The sequence below is a fragment of the Nelumbo nucifera genome, chromosome 2 (genome assembly GCF_055504915.1).
Source record: "Nelumbo nucifera cultivar China Antique chromosome 2, China Antique-T2T, whole genome shotgun sequence".
Lineage (NCBI taxonomy): Eukaryota > Viridiplantae > Streptophyta > Magnoliopsida > Proteales > Nelumbonaceae > Nelumbo > Nelumbo nucifera.
Window position 1 is genome coordinate 37978623 of NC_142650.1, and position 21156 is coordinate 37999778.

The window sequence follows — 21156 nt, forward strand, 5'->3', positions numbered from 1 at the left end:
CATATTGGTCCGTCCAATTCGTCCAAATTCAATATGTTTTATTAGTCTGTCCCATCTATTTAATGAATTTTGATTTGGATGAAATCTAACCCAAAACCGATCCACTGATACCTCTATTAAGAGAGGCAAGATTTGCACATCTGACTGCAAAGTTTGCATCGAACTTGTACATGGTCCTCTCCGCCTTGTATTACCCATGTTATTAGGGGTGAGATGTATTCTATTTGTTGATGAATGAAATTAACCTTTGGGATTTTAAAATAAAATATTAGTAAGCATTTGTTTTTTTGCATGAATCATATAATAATACCAATAAGTCCGGATGAACTGGAGACAAAATTATTGTGGGCCTCATCTGAGACCCAGCTGTAATTCAGCCGGATGTGTATGTTATTGTCTCCAGCTAATCCGCCCCCAATACCAAGGAAGCAAGTTATTTACCCACGACTCACATAAGCCCCATGAATTAACAATTAAACATGTTCAATCAAAATTCAACGGCCATAGAGGTGTAAAGTGGCCTGTGCTGTGCCACGGGCTGAGCTGGTCCGTGGGCTTAGCTTTGGCCCAAGTTGGGTCATGGACTGGGTTAAATCTATTTTTGTCTATTTATTTAAAAAAATTAAAATATTATTTTTATATAAATTTTGATTTATATAATTTCTTTTATATACAATAATTAAATAAATTAGTATAATAAAATTGAAAATAAAAATTTATTTTATTAATATATTATATAATATTATATTTTATATATATAAATATACAAAATATATATAAATAGTATATATGGGCTGTGTTAGGCCAGGCTGCGGGTGGCACGGCCTGCAGACCTGAAACCCTAGGCCCAGCATGGCATGGACCATTTAATCTTTAAATATTATGGAAAAGTAAGAACAGGCTCAATGCAGATTTCTGATTTCTATTGCAGAGTTATGAACATTCAAAATGTCAACAACCTACATTCCATGCACCAACCCATTAAATTGACATCAATTCTGAACTGACACCTACTCCAACCGTACTTTAGGCCTACAAATTCTGACCCTGAGCTGAACCATCATTCTCTATGATCATTATCATCATCACAACAACAACAACAACAACAACAACAACAACAACAACAACAATAATAATAATAATAATAATAATAATAATAATAAGGTATTGTACGCTGAAAAAATACAAAATCCAGACCGTCAATGTTTGATCCCGCAATGAAATTGGAATTGGACAGCTTATACGACAGACCTCAGCAAAGATGTCAAACCGGTGATCACAAACAGACATCAAAGGCCCCAAGGTGGATTTTCAGGGGCAGGATCTCTGATGGTTAATGAAATCAATAAATTTGGAAGTAAAGATGAGGTGATGAATTTGGTTGATGAGTTGAGGTGCGAGGTGTGCTTAGGTGAGTGTTAAGCGATGAGATTCAAAGAGAGTTGAGAGATAGAGCGTTACCTTTGGTGAATCATCTAGATGAGAGAGACAGCCGTTAAATTTGGGAGTAATGGATCCCATACTGGCTCCCTAAGTAAGTTTGTTTTCAAGAGCTCGGATCTCCTGCCCACAAAAATCCTACACACAACCCACATAACACTACAGCTGTACAATGGAACATCTTCATATTTACTAGACCTAGCAATTGGGTTGGGTGAGTCGGGTTCAGGTTGGGTCAAGATACTTCAGGTTGATTTCGGGTTTGGTTGAATTTCAGGTTGTGTTGGAAAATGCTAGACTCTAACCCTAAATGTTTGGGTTAGGGTTGACCCGTGGGTCAATTGGGGTCATCCAAAAAAATAACTGAAATTTAAATAAATAAAAAAAACTACATGAAAATGCCAAAATTAAAAGAATTAACCTTAAAATTCCAAATATAAATAAAAAACTTGAACATTTAACAATTTAAAGAGTAAAGACTAAATAGAAAAAAATTAAAGAGTGGAAATTTCTAACAACACATAAATAGTCCCGGTAAGACTTGACAATCGGGTTAGCGGGTTGACCCATGACCCAACCCAACCCAACCCAGATTTTTCTGGGTTGGATCGGGTCGGGTCATTCTCACATTCATGTAGCTAAATATGAGACCCTAACCCTGTTTTTTCGGGTTGGGTTGAGTCGGGTCGGGTCTTTTTCACATTCAGGTAGCTAAATATGAGACCCTAACCCTGTTTTTTCGGGTTGGGTTGAGTCGGGTCGGGTCATTCTCACATTTAGGTAGCTAAATATGAGACCCTAACCCTGTTTTTTCGGGTTGGGTCAACTTTTTTCCAGATCTAGTATTTACATATTATTATTCATGGGAGATATTCCCAATATACAGCTGTAGTGTCATGTGGGCAGACGTGGGTAGGATTCTTCTGGGCAGGGAGATTTGGAGTCTGTTTTCACTGCCTGTAATGCTTGATATAAGCCTACATGGTCGATCATTAGCTTGCGATAAGTACACAAGTGTTAAGGGTGCAATTAGATTGGTCCACATGCACAATGTGAGGTAAATTTACTATGGGGATGTTTGGAACCGTGGCCGTTTTTCAAAAAAACGGTGCCACATTGGATCCACATAGGTGTTTGGCTCAGCCGATTATTAAAAAATTGGGACTCCACCGATGAACCGTTTCCCTCAACGGTTGACTGATGTGTATTCTATGTGGTGTTTGTTTACCTGTCAGCATATACATGGAAAACGGTGATGAAAATCACTTTACCAAATAGCATAGTGTTGTTCACTGCTTATGTGGTAGAAGTGTTTTTTTTTTTTTTTTTGTGAAAAGCAGGTCTTGAAAGCATGGACTTTTTTTCTTGAAAATCGGTCCCAAAAAGAACCCACACTTCCAAACACCATGTATAAGTTCTCAGATCTGTTTCTCATAAATTGCTCCTCACACTAAAAACATTTCCTGTACTTGTATATTATTATTCATGGGAAATGTTTCCAATAAATAGTGGGATGTGACCGTAAGATTAGTGTGAAGAACAGACCTAATACTAGCACAGATGATTGGACCGTGTCACGGACTTTGAACCCTCATTGGCTGAGGCCTCATTCAAACTCTACATGCACGAAACTGAATGGTTTTCTTTCAGTTTTCCATTGTTGTCCACCATACTCACCAATCATTTGATAATATCCGGGAAAACTACCAGGCTTATTTGGCTTGATAGAAAATAGTAGAGAAATAAAAAGTTTTTCTTTCTTGTTTTCGTTAAAGATCGAAAAATAGAAAGTTGAGAGACAGTTTTCAATAAAATTCTGTGAACTTCGTGAAAAACCTGCTTCCCCAACTTTCTGTTTGTCTCTTATTTTGTAACAAATCAAACACAGCCAATAAATGTCTTTTGTTTGCAGGGAAGATAGAACTTGACCTTGCCTCATTCATATTGGTAACTAGTTGGTGGGCAAACTTGATTGTTAGGTCCCAGTGGATATCCAATGAGACCTGATCCGATCCAGACAGTTCTACAGGTATACCTGTCATTTGGTCTCAAATTGGAGTCAACATTTTTGTCAGTTAGACACATGGATGACATACCAGTTCAGAATTGTCTACCCTTCTACTCGTAATATTAGGCTAATCAGCAAGGTGCCAACTAACTGGTTGGAAAGGTCTCCTTGGTAAGGTGCCATCTGCAATACTACCTGTTGTGTAGTCCTTCAATAAAAATTAAAAGAAAATAAAAAAGAAAACAGAAAATTTCATTTTAATACCCTAAACTGTGGGAATAGTGTCAAAATTAGTACCCAAACTTTTAGTCGTACCTAAATTTTCAAAAAATGTCAAATTAGTCTCTGTTGTTAATCGACTATCAATTATTTGTTACAAATATCATAATTATCCTTTAAAAGAAAACACTGTTCATTATCTTCTGTCTTGAGACTGAAGGGAAAATGTTGACCGACTGTTGTATAACCTTTCAACAAATATATATATATATATATATATATATTGGGCCAATCATGAAACACTAGGATAGATCTATACATATAAAATCCATGTATGAGGTTGACATTAGGTTTTAATTAGGTTCCATAAAACTGGTTTTATTTCTTTGAAAATGGGAAATTTTACAAGCTATGTATCCTAATTAAAACTGTGCAATTAATGGACCCTGTGACTTCGGAATTAATGAATCTTTTTCCTTTTACATGCGTCCCTTCTTCCTGCTGCCTTGCTGTGAATACAAAGAGAAAGAAGCCAAGTTTATTTGTGTTTTTCTTTTTATCTTTTTTCTTTTATGTTCTATTGGGATGTTACCAAACACCACTACAAGCATAATTATTTTTATTAAAAAATTATTATTATTTTATTTAAAAGCTGACACCTCTCCCCACCCATGTGTGGTGGAAGACTTCGGTATGGATAGATAAGCTGGACCTCTGCCTCGATTAAATTATTTACTAATTAACTGCACAAAATGTGTGGCAAATTAAAAGCCACATGGATGGAATTGTACATACAACGAACCAGGCAAATATGCTCCAAAGTCTTAGTTCTTGAATTTCCTTCATCCTCGTTTCTCACATTGGCAATAACAAGATATAGAAGATGCTTTCTGAGAAAAAGATTTAAGACATTAGATTGCCTTGGATATTGATATTGATACATTATGAACCCAGTGAAAGATTCGAAGTAAGAATGCAATGTATCTCGCTTGAAATTGAATTAAATATGGGTCGTTTAAGTAGGAAATTTATATAGTATGATTGAAATATACATAAAATAATGTTATCAAAAATGATATAAATAAGATAGTGCAGGTACCCAGCCCACAGTTCATGCATTTGGATCAGGTTTTGCAAACTTGAAAATTTTAGAGATTGTTTCTAAATTTTAAAACGTAAGGGTGCATTTGGATCAAGTTTTGAAAAAGGGAAAAGGTGAAGTTATGGCTTCACTTCACAAAGGGTTGAGATTTATTGGGGAGTGATTAGAAATTTAGAACACATCTCACTTTTCATAAATCTGTTCCTGGGTCATTGGTGAATTGAGTCAGTCATGCAACCAGTTTACAGTTCATGCATGGCTATGTCGAGCATAATAATTGCCACTTGGCCTACCCCACGTTATAGGGGAAAAATATCCCATTACACGTAGGACTCTCTTGATCAATTCCAAGAGCAAATTCAAGCTCTCATGAAAAGCGGCATCACTCCAATGTTCACATAGGTGAAATTCCACTATGTGTTCTGTTATTAAATACATTTCAGAACTTCATTAATAGTTCAACTCAACATCTCATCATTATTGACAATATTATTTATATTAATTGCAATTGAAAATTTCTCAATGTCAGTGATAACAGTCACATTGCTGCAACTTGTTGTTACCCATTAAACCCAATACTGATGTTTTCAGTTGAAGTCGGGTTACCGTTATAAGTGACTAAGTAAAGGGTTTTAATCTCATCTTTTTAGTTTTTGTTCTTAACAATTCTATGGGCAAACCTTTGGTAAGAGGATCAACTAAGTTTTTACTTGAGTTCACATAAGTTATAGTGATGACTCCATCTTGAATCAGTTGCCTGACAAATTCATGTCTCAGACTTATATGTCTGGACTTACTGTTGTAGGTACCACTATAAGCTCTCGACATAATTGCTTCACTATCACAGTTAATGAAAATTGGAGGCATAGGACTAGGCCAAATTTTTATATCCAATAATAAATTTATAATTCATTCAACATCTTTTCCAACAGTCGCCAAGGCTATGAATTTGGATTTTATAGTCGAGTGAAATATAAAAGTTTTTCTCTTGGATGCCCAAGATATCACACCCCCAACAAGGACGAAAGTCCATCCAGAAGTGAACTTATTATCTCTATTACCGGTAATCCAACTTGTATCAGTGTACCCTTCCAATACAGTTGGATAATCACAATAGAATAAGCCAAGTTTTAAGGTTCTTTTGAGGTACCAAAAAACTCTCCTAATTGCCTTCCAATGGTCTACACCGGGATTATTTGTAAACTGACTAAGTTTACTTACTGCAAATGCAATACCAATTCTAGTACAAAGCATAGTGATGAGGGCGGATTTGGCCCTCCAATGATATTATGACACATGGCACCTCAGAACAATTAAGTGACACCCGAAACCACTTTGGTAACAACTTGCCTTAGCCAAGTTGATGGTGTCTCACCTGACGGCCTGACACAGGCGCCAACTTGGCGGCCTGCCCCAGGTGCAAGCTGGCGGCCTGGCCCAGGTGCCGACCTGGCGACCTGCGAGATGTGCTCACTGACAAATTCGACATGCATATCCTAACACTCCCACGATCCTTGGAAGTTGGACCACGTGCCGAACGATCCAGAGGGTGGTCAACGTGCATGGCGGTTACTTCCGGGAATCTTGAACCACTTAGACGACCTCGTAGAAATCTCGGATATGGTGCGTGAAGCCTACGCCAAACAATGCCTATATAAAGGCATCAACCCCAATGGCAAGAAAGAAAGTAAACAAGCAAGCAAATTCTAGCTCTCATACTTCGTGATTTTTAGCTCGCAGTCTACTATGAGAGTACTAACTTAAGCATCGGAGTGACCTCGCTGGGTTAGCCACCCCGGTTCCTTTGACATTTAGTTCCTTGCAGGTCTCTAAAGAGCAACGAAGCTCATCAATCCAGCTCGGCACCTCACAGGTAGACCTGTTCATGGGCCGGGTAGCCCGACGGCCTGGCCCGGCCCGGCCCGCACCCCGGCCAGGCTTGGTCATATAATTAGGCCCGCGGGCCTGACCTCGGGCTTAACACAGTAAGCCCGACTGTGTTTCGGGCTGGGCTCGGGATTTGTCAAAAAAGCCCGGCCCGGCCCAACTCAGTATTATATATTTTATAAAATATATAATATATATTTTATATATAAATAATATAATATTTATTAAAATATATATTTATAATTTAATATATATATATATATATATTTTATTCTTTTCTTTATAATTTCAATCTATCTCTCTCTTTATTCTGCTTCAACATTAATAATAATAATAATATAGGCTAAATTTCGGGCCCGGGCCCAGGCTCGGGCTTCGGGCTTTTTATGAGGGCCGGGCTCGGGCTCGGGCCTTAAAAAAATTTGTTAATACACAGTAAAAGCCCGGCCCGAGCCCGGCCCGGCCCGGCCCATGAATAGGTCTACTCACAGGCAACTCGACACCTAGGCAGCCCGGCACCTCACAGGCAACTCGACACCTTGTCAACCCGGCACCTCACAGGCAGCTCGGCACCTCACAGGCAGCTCGCCACCTGGTCAGCTCGGCACCTCATAGGCAGTTCGACACTATAGTCAGCTCGCCACCTAGCCTGCCCAGCTTGATTCAGCTCGACAGCTCAAGTTCTCCACTTCGGCCAGAGTCATCAGCCACTTGGAAGCAGACCAAATGACGAGGTACTTAGCACAAAAAAATTGGCCATTACCCAAAAAATTGATTCATCACATAACATACATCAGACTTCCTACTGTATTAGCATACTCAAGTTGTGCAATTGCTCTACCAGAATTTTTTACTAGCTTTATACTAGAATCATATGGTGTGCTATATTCTTTAAATCCTAAATACTTAAATTTCTAAAGTATTCTCTCAATATAATGTACAGCTCGCCACCTAGCCTGCCTAGCTCGATTCAGCTCGACAGCTAAAGTTCTCCACTTTGGCCAGAGTCATCAGCCACTTGGAAGCAGACCAAATGACGAGGTACTTAGCACAAAAAAATTGGCCATTACCCAAAAAATTGATTCATCACATAGCATACATCAGACTTCCTACTGTATTAGCATACTCAAGTTGTGCAATTGCTCTACCAGAATTTTTTACTAGCTTTATACTAGAATCATATGGTGTGCTATATTCTTTAAATCCTAAATGCTTAAATTTCTCAAGTATTCTCTCAATATAATGTAATTGTCTTAATGCATAACCCCTACTATGCTTTTTAATTTTTATTCCCAAGATGGTATGTACTTCTCCTAAATCTTTCATCTTGAAGATAGATGATAAGTAGTTTTTAGTTTCATTTATGCTAACCGTATTACTATCCATAATAAGCATGTCATCAACATGAAGACATACAATTACATAGTAAATTTTGAGTAAATGCATCTATCAACACTATTGTGTTTAAAACCAAAAGCTAGAATGTAAATCAAATTTCTCATGTCATTGTTTGGATGTTTGTTTTAAACTATACAGTGATTTAATCAGTTTACAAACTTTCTTCTCATTTTCGGGAAGAACAAATTCATCTGGTTGTTTTATATAAACTTCTTCATTTAAATCACCATTTAAGAAAGCAATTTTAACATCCATTTGATGAACAGATAAGTGATAAATGGATGCTAGTGCTATAAGTGTTATAACAGAAGTTGTTCTGGCCACTAGCGCATAGGTGTCAAAGTAGTCAATCCATTCATTTTGACCGAATCCTTTGGCTACCAATATAGCATTAAAAGTCTGTACAATTCCATCAGTGTTGTATTTTCTTCTAAACACTCATTTATATTTGATTGGTTTTGATCCTAAAGGCAAGTCTATTAGTACCTATGTGTTATTTGACAATATTGAATCCATTTAATCATTTATAGTTTCCTTCTAAAAGATAACATCTCTTGAGGTCACAACCTCATTATAGGTCTTCGGATCATTTTCAATGTTTACTACAAATGGTATCTTATTTAAATTTTTTTTCTCTATCAACATCGACCAAAAATGCAATTGACTGAGTAGAGATAAAATCTGAAACTAAGTGTATCTCCGTTCTTTGTCTTTGACTTCTTAGTTCTACTATAGGTGTCACAATTGTGTCATTTCTTCTTTCAGTCTCATTGTTACCAATGGGTATTGAGATATGAGTTTCTTTTCCTAGTTCTCTATTAGTTTCTGTGGATTCAGAATATACTTTTTTTTCAAAGATTTCATCATCTCTAGTTTCAACTATTATGTTGGACTCTAGATCTAGATGTCTATAGGCCTTGCTATGTTTTGCATATCTAACAAACATATTTCTTTTTGCTTTGAATTCTAACTTGGTTCTTTTTTGGGTCTGGAACTTTATAATATGCTAAGCACCGCACACTTTTAGGTATGCTAAGTTAGCATTTCTTCCTGTCCATAGTTCATATGGACACTTATTATTAATTCTAAAAACAATTTTGTAATGTAAATGGCAGGCTGTTAAGAGTGCTTCCCCCCACAAGTTAAAGGGTGCATTAGCTTTCATCAACATACAATTTACCATTTATATAAGTCTTTTGTTTTTCTTTTTGGCTAGGCCATTTTGTTGAGTGGTATAGGGAGCAGAACTTTGATGTAGTATTCCAAATTCTTCACAGAAAAAATTGAACTCATTCTTAAAGTACTCAACACCCCTATCACTTTTAAGGATTTTAATTTTCTTTTTCAAATGATTTTCAACTTTAGTTTTATATAGTTTAAACATGTCAAAGGTTTTATCCTTAGTTCTCATAAGGTAGATATAGGTGTATCTTGAAAAATCATCAATAAAGGTTATGAAATATCTCTTACCTCCTCTAGTTAATACACCATTGAGTCCATAGATGTCAGAATGAATTAGTTTTAGAAGTTGAGAATTTCTCTCAACACTTGAGAAAGGCGTCTTGGCCATTTTAGATTTTACACATAATTTTTCATTTAATTCATTATTATAAGCAATTAAACCAAATTTTCTCATGTTTTTGTGGATTTAAAATTCAAGTAATCTATTATGCCATAAATAGAATAAGTCAACAATACAAGCATAAGCTTTTCCTTCATTAATACTCAATTTGAACATACCATTACAACTATATTTCCAACAAACATCACAATCTTGGACATGATTAGTTTGTTAGATTCAAAGACAACTTTGAATCTCTACTTACAAACAAAATTTACTGAGGCCAAGTTTTTTCTAATATAAAAAATATGGAGAACATTCATGAGAGTCAGTGTCTTTGTGGAGGTAAAGTTCAATTTCACGTTGCCCCTCCCAACAACTTTGGAACAAGTTTGATTTCCAATCTATACTTCCTAGTCATCAGTCACTTATTCATATGTATTGAATAAGGACTTATCCTTGCAAACGTGGACTGTGACACTTGAAGCAAAACCACCAACAACCAGAAGACAATTATGCCATATTGACTTCAGTAATCATGGCCACCAGATTGTCTTCTACCATGTTTGCAGATTTTTCACCTTTCCAATGTCGACAAACTCGGGCATAGTGCCCCTTTATTCCCCAATCATAGCAGGATCATTTTTTATTGTTGCTCTTTTGAAGTTCACGTCCTTTTTCTTTACTTGTAATGCAGAATTAGTTTTCTTCAATCTATTTTCCACAAAATTAACCTTAGATTTCAGCATACCAGCTAGGGTCTTATCCCTACTGTCTCTAATCCGAGACTCTTCTTCAATATAAAGGTGTTGCTGAATTTGCTCAAAAGTAAGTTCTTCAACATTGTGTTGAAGCCTCTTCCTATAACCCTTTCAAGAGAGTGGAAGTTTGGCAATTATTGCTCCCACTTGGAAAGATTCAAGGAAGATGATATTAAGTGATCCAAATTTTATTCACTATCACTTATAGTTCATGAATTTGCTCCAGTAGCAGATTGGACTGAGAGAGATAGGAGTGATTTCAAAAACTTGTGTGTACAATTGCTTGGTTCACGCTCCTTAAATAATTTCTGAAGAGTCATAGAACAGAGGAAGGTACTGGTTTAGAAAAGGCTCATTGAACAATCACAATTTAAAAAATTGTGAATGTTAAAAGGTAGTTAACAGTTAAGGACTGTTAAGTTTGAAAAGTGCCTTTTGATCACACCCGATCAAATCATGGCTGTTGAAAACATCAACGGTCAGCCTCGCACCAAAAGTCAAAACCGCCGTTCGCGAGCCAATGCGCCTCGGTAGCAAGCCTCCATACTCTCCTCTTTATATCTAAAGAATATAAATAAACTCCTATTTAAAAAATGCAAAACAATTCTTGTAATTTTCCAATGTGGGACAATTTAAAAACTGGTTTTAATAAGAGAAAAAACCTATTTTTCAAGATATGTGTGCTTGTGTGTTTTCCATGTAATTGATCAATCAAACCCCATTGGATTTAATCTCTAATGAGATTAAAATCCAACAACATCTACATTGTGGTAATGAAATTTGCACACACATAATAAGGGAGCTTAAATTATACATGAGCTCGGATCTCCTGAAAACAAAAACTCTGCTCACATGACATTCAACCACACATTGGGAATATATTAAATTTATAGGAAGATGTTCCAAATGCATGGATGGATATGCTTTTGGAGTATATAAAGAGCTTTTACTTGATCACATGACATTCAACCAGACATTGGAAATATATTAAATTTATAGGAAGATGTTCCAAATGCATGGATGCATCATGCATATACCTTCGGAGTATATAAAAAAGTTTTACTTGCTTTCCGACTATGTACAAAACTTCTGCTTGCAGGAGATCCCATAAAAAATTATAAGTAATAGGGGTGTACATGCTTCAAAGTATCAATACGTATGATACATATTGATTATCAGGGTTATCCTAACGCTAAATAATGAGAGTTAAACCTTTTTAATAGTTTTAAACATTAATAATTAAATGTAAGTATGTATGAATTATCAAACTGATGAAAAAGAAAACAGTATCGATTGTGAAAAGCTCTGGATAGAGGAAGCATATTCAAAATATAGATACTTTGAACCATGACTACATAGCCAGCCATGGGCCAATATGGGCTTTATCTTTTTTTGCTAAGTCCTTATGACGTGGAAAGTTATAATGCAATTGCAATAGGCATAGAAGAAAGCTATTTCTAGTTTGACATCTAAGCAATGCGGATGTCACACTGAACACTGGGGAGGGCGCTTAAATCTCGAAAGGACAATAGAGACGGGGATTGTTTGCCCTTTATTTCTTTAACAAGTTGAGCGCTCGGACCACATTGATGTTTATTTGACTTTGAAGGAAGAATCTAACACAAGGTGGGACAGAACTAATATGGACAAGGGTATTGAATTGGAAAGCTTTTGCTAATTGTAGATTGCTTAGTTGATTGGTTTTCTAGATGGTGACGCCATCCATCCTTATATGGTTCAAGCATAACTCGATTGGTACATAGAATTAAACCGACCATTTTATGTATTGTCTTTTCAATTAGAAGAATGTTAAAGTGTAAATACTGTTTTACTCATATTCATGATTAAAGGTCAATCACGCCAGGCTATTAAGGCAAAGCTAAAGTTTTTTGAGGGTCAGAATATTTTAGGCCCAAAGTACAGGTGGAGTGGGTGTCAGCTCGGAATTGATGTCAATTTATCGGCGGGCACTGATACATAGAGTGGGGGATGTTGATATTTTGAATGTTTATAACTATGCAGTGAAATTCATAATTCTGCATTGAGTTTGTTTGCACTTTTCTGAAGTTTTTTTTTTTATATGGGAGCCTCTCCACATGACACTTCAGCTAATTCAGATCCTCATTTGTCTTTTCAATTAGAAGATTATTGAGTGTAAATACTGTTTTACCCCCACTCATGATTAGATGTCATTCATGCTAGACTATGAAAACGGCCCAGGCTTTCCGTCCACCAGATGGGATTCCATTACTCTGGCCACTTGTTGAATTTCACACTAATGGTAATCTCACAACAAATGTTAGCCATTTAAAGTTTCAATTTTGATAGTTCGACTATGATATGGAGAAGATATAATATCCAAAAAGCGATTGACCAATAAACTAGAATCGGTTATAGTGAATAACCGCTTATTTATCAAAATTCATAGGTGGGTTTTGCTTGGTCCAAACTCTTTCCATATCATATCTTTCCTGCATCATAGATTTTCCCTATAAAACTTATATATGAACGAGGGCTTATAGGTGGTTAGATCTTTTGGTCTAAAATCTTAGGTCCTGTTTTGGAGGGTACTTTGTGTGTTGATTGAGTTGCATTGATTGAGAGGTTAAATTTGGAGAAATTACTAAAGATAGCTTCACTGGAAAGCTGGTTTTTATGGTTCATGTAAGTCAATTTTGAAATTTCGAGTTTTTTTTACCAAACATAGCTTAACGGATGCTTATTCATGAAGGAGATTTCTTTGGATGAGCTCCAGAGAAATTTTAATTAATTTGCAACTTAATTAAAAGATTCCTAATTAAGCTGTTTAGGGATCTCCCTGGTGACATTTGGTTTATCAGTAAGCCCACATAGCTTAATTCACTTATGCTGACCTAACGACACAACTGTTTTAAGTTTTATAGAGGGTAAATCAATGTCCTTACAAGCATGCATATGTGAGAAGTAATAACTTGGGTTGGGTGGGATAGGAAATGGGCCCGAACCCTAATCCAAGCCCAATGTAGGTTGACAAATTGAGGTAAATCAGAACATGAAATATGTAACGGGGCATAGTAGTGAAATAAGACAAACTCATTGGAGCTGATTCTTTTGGACTTTAATTATGAGTTCTGTCCAAACCTTCAGAAGAATATACCAGACATCCACTTTCCTGAAGCCAAAAGTTCCCCTCATGCCCACCTTATCTTCTCTGGAAAATGATCGATTGGATTGAATGAATCTGACTAGATATTCACCTTTTGTATACAGTGCCAAGCTCAAAGCTAACAAAATCGAGTTTGATTACCTCAACATAGCAAGTTTTTGTTCATTTCTACCAAATGGGATGAACAAGGTTTCCATTAATGGTCTCAGAATATCGCGACAGTAGAGGATCAAAAATCAGCAAAGGAAGGTTTGGGTCACGTATGTCCACGAATGTTCATTTGGCGAGTTTGATTTCTTTAATTTCTTTTCCCTTTGGGAGGTGATGTGGGTCATTCAATTCATATAGAAGGTGAAGATGGGTATAAATTATTTTAGCACCGTTTGAATGTGGTATAAATACTGGACCAGAGGAGTGTTTTACATTCATTGGTTTAAAAATGTGGCGGTTGTCGATGTAAAGATTTACATTGATTTTATGAGAGATAAATTTTCCTCGAATAGTCAATGTAAAACTGGACCTGTGAGGAGTTTTACATCGATTTTGGTGATCATTTACATTTCATCAAAATGACTACAAAATTGGACCAAAGTGTAAAATAACACCAGTCCGATATTTACACTGCAAACAAAGACATCCTTAACATCTCCATTACGCCATTACCTTTGCTCTACATAGATGGAGCAATTCTGCTCAGTGCCCATGCAGTGGCAAATTTTGTTCGTTCATTATCTCAAAGACCCCCCTACCCTCCTCACCTAATTGGTTACCACTTCGTTATATGGGTTGATTGGTTATAAGTTTTTCAGCTATCATGTCTTTCTGGTATTATAATCCTACCTTTCTTGAAAGGACACAAATATTCAAAGATATTCAAAACAGAATCATATATTTCAAAAAAGTAGAAAAATTGAGAAAAAAAATTCATGTATATGTTTCTGCAAAAATTGCATTTACAAAAAATGCAATATGCTTTAACTAAAATAGAATAGAAATTGTAGAAAAAAGAAATTTATAAATAATAAAAAAAATATATTTTAGCCAGAAAATAGTAGAAATTTCATAAAATACACATATACATAAATAATAAAACCCATATGTTTTAACAAAAAAGGTAGAAGAAATTTTAGAAAAAACAAAATTTCATAAAAGTAATAAAACATTATTTGAACAAAAAATATAAGAAAATTCAAGAAAAATACAAAACTTGTTAGAAAATTGGAAAAATGTATATTTTAGAAAATAGAAAAGAATTAGAACATATAAAACATATATATAACATTAACAAAAAATTCAACAAAAAAATTAATTCTCAAATCTTTGGTAAACAATATTTTTATTTTTATAAACAATAAATATGTTATTATAAAATATAAATTAATAATTTATAGAAAAAATATAATCTTAACTTATAATATATTAGATCGATTAAAATTTTGAAAATGCATAACATATGAAAATTTATAAATTTTAATTACTAAAACAATTATTCCATTATTAATATTTTTATTTTTATAAAATTTCCAACTTAAAAAAAATATATTGTTTGATAGATTCAACTTATATTATATATTAATATATCTTGTAAACAGTATTTTTATTCCTGTAAATAATAAATACATTGATATTTAATGAAAATTAAAATATTAATTAATAATTCATAAAAAAATTGAAATATATATCGTGTTCAAATTTATAAGTTCTAAGTATTAAAATAATTATTCTATTATTAATATTTTTATTTATATAAATTTTTGAAATCAATTTTCATTTTTTAATATATGTGTGTGTGGATTTTCTAAATTATTTATTCCATTGATTTATAAATACTAATTTTTAATATTGTTCCATTTAATTTGTAGTTGGAGTTGTTAAAAATAAATGTAGTTTTTTTTATTGCATGTAGACATTCATCTTAATAAAAGTAAATTTATTACTTTTATTGACATGAAATAAGAAGTAACTTGGTAGTTAAAGAGACATAAGCATGTAAGCATTGAGTGACCCGCTTAAAAATAAAATCACATCACTCCCCTTTTTATATTGAGCCACTACGTTATACTGTCCTAAATCTAGGATTGATACGGTCAGTTTTACATTTTATATTTCATTTCCATCATTAATAAAAATAATTCTTGTTTATCATACTTATTTTTGTTTAATATGATAATATAAATATTAGAGATGTATCCAAATTTTTTCTTAAATTTTTTGTTTTATTTATTTTTGTTTTTTTATTTAACTATGACACCGTTGGTTTAAACTCATAGGTTTTGTATAGTTAAAATTAAACAAAAATCCCACAAACAAAGAATGTAATGAGAGAATGGGAGTTAATATTCTAAATATAAAGACTTAATGAGAGGGAATAAAATGAACTTGATAAAAATAGTAGTTCAAAATACATTTTTCCCTTGTACTAAAAGAGGAATAAATTCATAAATAGGAACATTTTAGTCAAGGTTCAAAGTATCCACCCGTATTGACCCTTATTGGCCGATACGTATCATATTGGGAGCACCCCGTTGTACCCTACAGAGGGTGTATTGGGGACAAAGACCTCCCTGTACTATAACCGTGAGACAAAGACCCCTAACGGAATGCGTTAAATTACTAAAATACCCCACTAAATTTTTTCTATTTTCTTATTATGCCCTTTTTCTCTAAAAACCGTTCTATTTTCTGTCGTCCGAACAGGGCGGATTACGATCTATGATCGGAAAATCCACCATTGATTAAAGATACTATACCTGAAACACAACTCGCTTTACTAGTCTCCACGTTATCAACCACGACGTCCATTTTTGTGTGAAGGCGATCAGTCTAAGGAACTTGCTCTGTCGACATCCCCTTGTTGCAGCATCCGGTTTCAAGTGAAATCCGACTTAGATGTAGGCATCTCCGCTTGTTACAGCACGACATATCTCCTCTTCCGCCACCATTTCCGTCATCCCCCCTCCCATCCTGTCGACTCAAATTGCCCAAACTCTTAATCAACTCCGGATCAAATTCACCTACCTCAAATTCCTCCGACATCGTCCCAGTCTCATCCAAAATCCCCGTTTTATCCACCGCAGCCGGCGGTGGTGGCGGCGGCAACGTCAATGTTGGTAGCAGAGGAGGATTCGTCGTCTCTAAAGTTTGATTGATGTGATAGAAGCAAGAGTGAACGTTTTGTTGGCGTTGGGAGAAAGAGCTACATATGGGGTTTGAGCAATAACTGGGTTTTGCTGGCGGGAGCTGAAGAAGATGAGCTGTTGGGTACCCATCTGAGTAGTGCCTTCCGAGGTAAATCAGAGCAAAGGAAATGAGAGCGAAAGCTGAGACCTTCATGAAAAACAAAGCTCTCAGGAATTCCGGGATGTTAAAGCCTTTCATGGCTTCATACACCCTTCTTCCAGAGAAGAAGAAGAAGAATTAGAGAGTGCTTGTTCAGAATATTTTCTGATCTCTTTCGATCCAAAGTTTTGTTTGTGTGAGAAGAAAATTAGAGAAGAGAAATCTGTTGAACGACGTCGACGGAGAGGAGTTGAAAAGGGTTGCGGCAGCGTTCGACGATGTAGCTCGGGCTCATCTTTGCGACAGCAGCCGTAGTGAGCATTTGGCGGAGAGGAGCTTGAACGGCGTCGACGAAAATCTTCTTTTCCCGTTCGGAGGGTAACTCCAGCACTCCATTTTGCGAAAGCAGCGCTCGACGACACCATGAATGCCATGAACGGCTAATCTGAGTTGGCTTCAAGGATCTCATAGAGAATAACTCAGAAGCCGCATGTTAGGTTCGGATGGTTGTCCTGATACCAGTCCAGAGCAAAATGACTAGAAAAACAAAGCAGAGAATACGGAAAATAACAGAGGAAGATACGGTAGTAATCAAGCTTACCTAATCTTATTTTTGTCTTAAAGAACCAACGCTGCAACAAAGGGAAACACGTCCAGGTTGTTGGTTTCACCTTTCAGATTGCCTGTTTGGTTCGATGGAAGAGGAGATGTAGAGACTCGACTATACGATTTCAATCTGCACTCAATCGGAGAAACAGGGGAGTCTCAGCTTGTTTCGGTAGCTGACCACTTAAGAAATAACTCAGAAGCAGTTCGAAGGGATCTGTTGAAGAAAAACTAATTTCTAAGCTTGAGTTCCATGGAGCTGATGAGTGGAATGTCCGTTGGTTCTAACACGATGCACCACTGTTTTTTCTTTCTCTCCTTCGGTAGGAATTACAAATAGAGGACTGGTGATTGGGGGTGGAAAAGGATGAATAGAAGGAATGGGAGTAGGAAGAAACAGGGAGGAGAGAGATTTTTTGTCTTCGCTACTCTGTTTTTCGCCTCAATCAATGTGGGAGACGATGAATAGTAACTCGCTGTCCCTGTTTGTTTATTTCATTGGAGAGAATGGGTGAACAGGGGAGGGAGATGTGGAAAAACGATGAGAGGTGAGAAGACTGGAGGTTGAGGAGACTGCCGCTGCCGCTACTGTGTGTAGAAGAACCGAAGAAGATGAACAATGCCCGCCTTGGGTTTTCCTCGTGTAAAGATGAACAGTGTTTTTTTCAAGGGTAGTATGGGGATTAAAAGATAATGTAACGGCAGATTTAGACGAAAACTAACGGAAGGGGTCTTTTTGTCCTACAATCATAGTACAGGAGGGTCTTTGTCACAGATTCTATAGTAGAGAGGGGGTCTTTCTCACAGATTCCATAGTACAGAGGGGGTTTTTTATAATTTAACCAATAAAAAAAAAAAAAAATAAAAAAAGGGTCCGATATTATCCAAGACGCCCCTACCGACCGATATATTGGGCATATCAATATTTAGAAAGTTGATTTTAGTCAATAAAAAGTAGATAATGTAGATTTCGTTTAATATTTTTAAAAGTAGTACAGAACTATAGATATAAATATAAAATATTTAACTTTTTACTGTCTTTGCCCCGAATTTCATGTAGTTCTTGTCCCAAGACTTGTAGTTGAACGATTTTCAAATGTTAAAGCTTTTATCCTTTCTCTTTTTCGAAGATGCTAATGCATTAAAGTTGCGTTTAGATCATAAGGTGGGTTGGAAAAACAAGTTATAAAGCATTTGGAAAAAACATTACAACATCATTAGGTGGTGTCTGGATTAACTACAAATAAAGTAATGTAAAATCAAGAGTGCTGAACACAACACACCACTCCATACGTAGAGTAGAACACACTGGGGTGCGTTCACTCTTAATTGGTTTGGTTTCAGGTTTAATTAGTTTGTAGCTCATCCCGTTTACATTGCAATTTGTGTGATAATTTGAAACTTGAGGAGGAATTCTCACACACGAGCAAGGGAGCCCATTAAATCTGAAAGGAGATAAGACCCAACATCAACAGGTATTCTATTTTCAAATATACACGCTAATGGGGGGCGTCACATCTTGTCTTTTAACTACTTTTAGGACGACAAGGGAGCTCACACAATGTAGGAATTGGGACACACAGAGCTAGCTAATGTGAGACCATCACTCCTTATAGTTCAAGCATGATTCAATTGAGAGATTAGATTCCAGTGCTTGTTAGGTTACGTCCCAAAGTGGGTCCTCACTTTCCAAATTCCAATCTTCAAATTAAATTTTAATTGTAGTTCTTTTTTTTTTTTTAATTTTTGAAAAATAAAAGAAATCGAATATGAGGTTATTTAGATTCACCTGCAATCAATTCAGTTTCATTTTTGTTACTAAATGTAATTTTAATTACTCCCTCATAGAACATGGATATCTTTTAACATTAATTCATTATTCATGCATTGCATACATGGGTCTCTTTCAATTTTATAGTACATGCATATTGTGATCAATAATTCTTATTTTGTAATATACCGACATGAGAGAGTGCTTATTTTGCATACACAGTGTGATATAAGCTAGCGGTTTGAAATAGGGCTGCAAATGGATCCAATATAGGTAGATCCAAATATATTGAGTTTTTTATATATTCGATTATCGGGTTTATATTGAAATAAAAATTGGATCTGGATTGCAAATGGATAATGTTAATAATTTAAACTAAAAATGATCAAAATATCATATATTATATTAATAAAATGAACTATTTGATATTGTACTAAATGAATAAAACATGACATGAACCTATGACAATTTAATAAAAACACAACATTCAAAATCAACTACAAATAGATACAATATATATTTTAAATACATATAATGAGCATATATATATATATATGTTTAAATCAAATCGAAACAAATTTTATCGGATAGGATATGACAGAGGTGGATCCATATTCAATCCAATTATAAGTGGATCAAATTCAGATGACCCTTAATAGTAAATAATTTAAAATTCAAATTCGGACAAACAGATACCATTTGCAGCCCTAGTTTGAAATTAAATTTTCAACCCACATGAAAAATTCCAATAATATTATTTAGGGATTGCTAAATGAACCCCAACCAGAAGAAATTTCGACCATAAAACAACCCGAGCCCACTCCTATATATATATATATACATTTAGGTCTAAAATCAATAGAAGTAGGCTTTCATTATCAATAACAGAGGCAGTATGCAAAGACCATGAGATAAACCAGAAGAACTGCAACATGTAGGCCATCATGATGAATTGAAACAAGCTCATGGACGCTGATCTTTCGGACTCTAAGAAGCTGTCCTCCAAAGCACCCACCAGACATCGATCCACTTTTCCAAAGCCAAAAGTTTTGTTGAACGAGTCTGACTAGATAGCCACATTTTATATATTGTGGCAAACTCAATGCTAACAAGGTCGACTTCGGCTTTTACATATGAAGCTTTTGATCATTTCTGGCTTATTTGAACAGTGTGTCCGTTCATTGTCTGAGAAAATCCTGACAGGAGAGGATAAAAAATCCGCAAACGAGGGCTCTGGGTTGACATGGGGGCTTCATTTCATTTCTTTCTCCTTTTTTGGGTGGAGATGTGGGTCAGTGGTATGCTGTTGGAACTTGGAAGCTGAGACCTGCAAACAGTTATATCAACTTATATAATTAAATGGTGATTTAACATGTACAGAAACAAGTAGGAAACATAATTATTGATGGGTTCTTGTGTTCCTCTGCAACTTTTTGGGCTTAATCGATAGCTGATGAATAATTTCTTATCAATCAATAAGTCACAGTGCCATCACTTATTAACCATTTTCTTTTGTCATTCTTAACCCAAAATGGAAGTAATGTTGAGCCAATTTTAGCGAGGTACTATCTACTTTTCAACTGATTTCTGGCACTTGAATTTGTACGTCCAAGAAGAGAGAGAGTACCAGTTCGGACTCGCTAATGAGTTCCTGCCAACAAAACACGTTCCAACAATCTACTAACATGATATTCGTGCTTCTTATATGTGGGGATCCCACTTTTATGGTGGGTCCCAATTTCATGATGAGATGAACAAGGTTAGATCAAGTTGGTAGAATGCTTGAATGTGTTTTATTGACAGATTTCGACTCCCCCTGCTATTTATGCATGGATATCCAAAATTTCATTAGTTTTATTAAGGGAAAATTTTTTCAACTACCTTTATGGTTTAGTTAATTGACTAAGTGTACCTTTATTGTTTGAAAATTGATTGACACTACCCCTACTGTTTCTGACAATTGTTTAAACATTACCAAA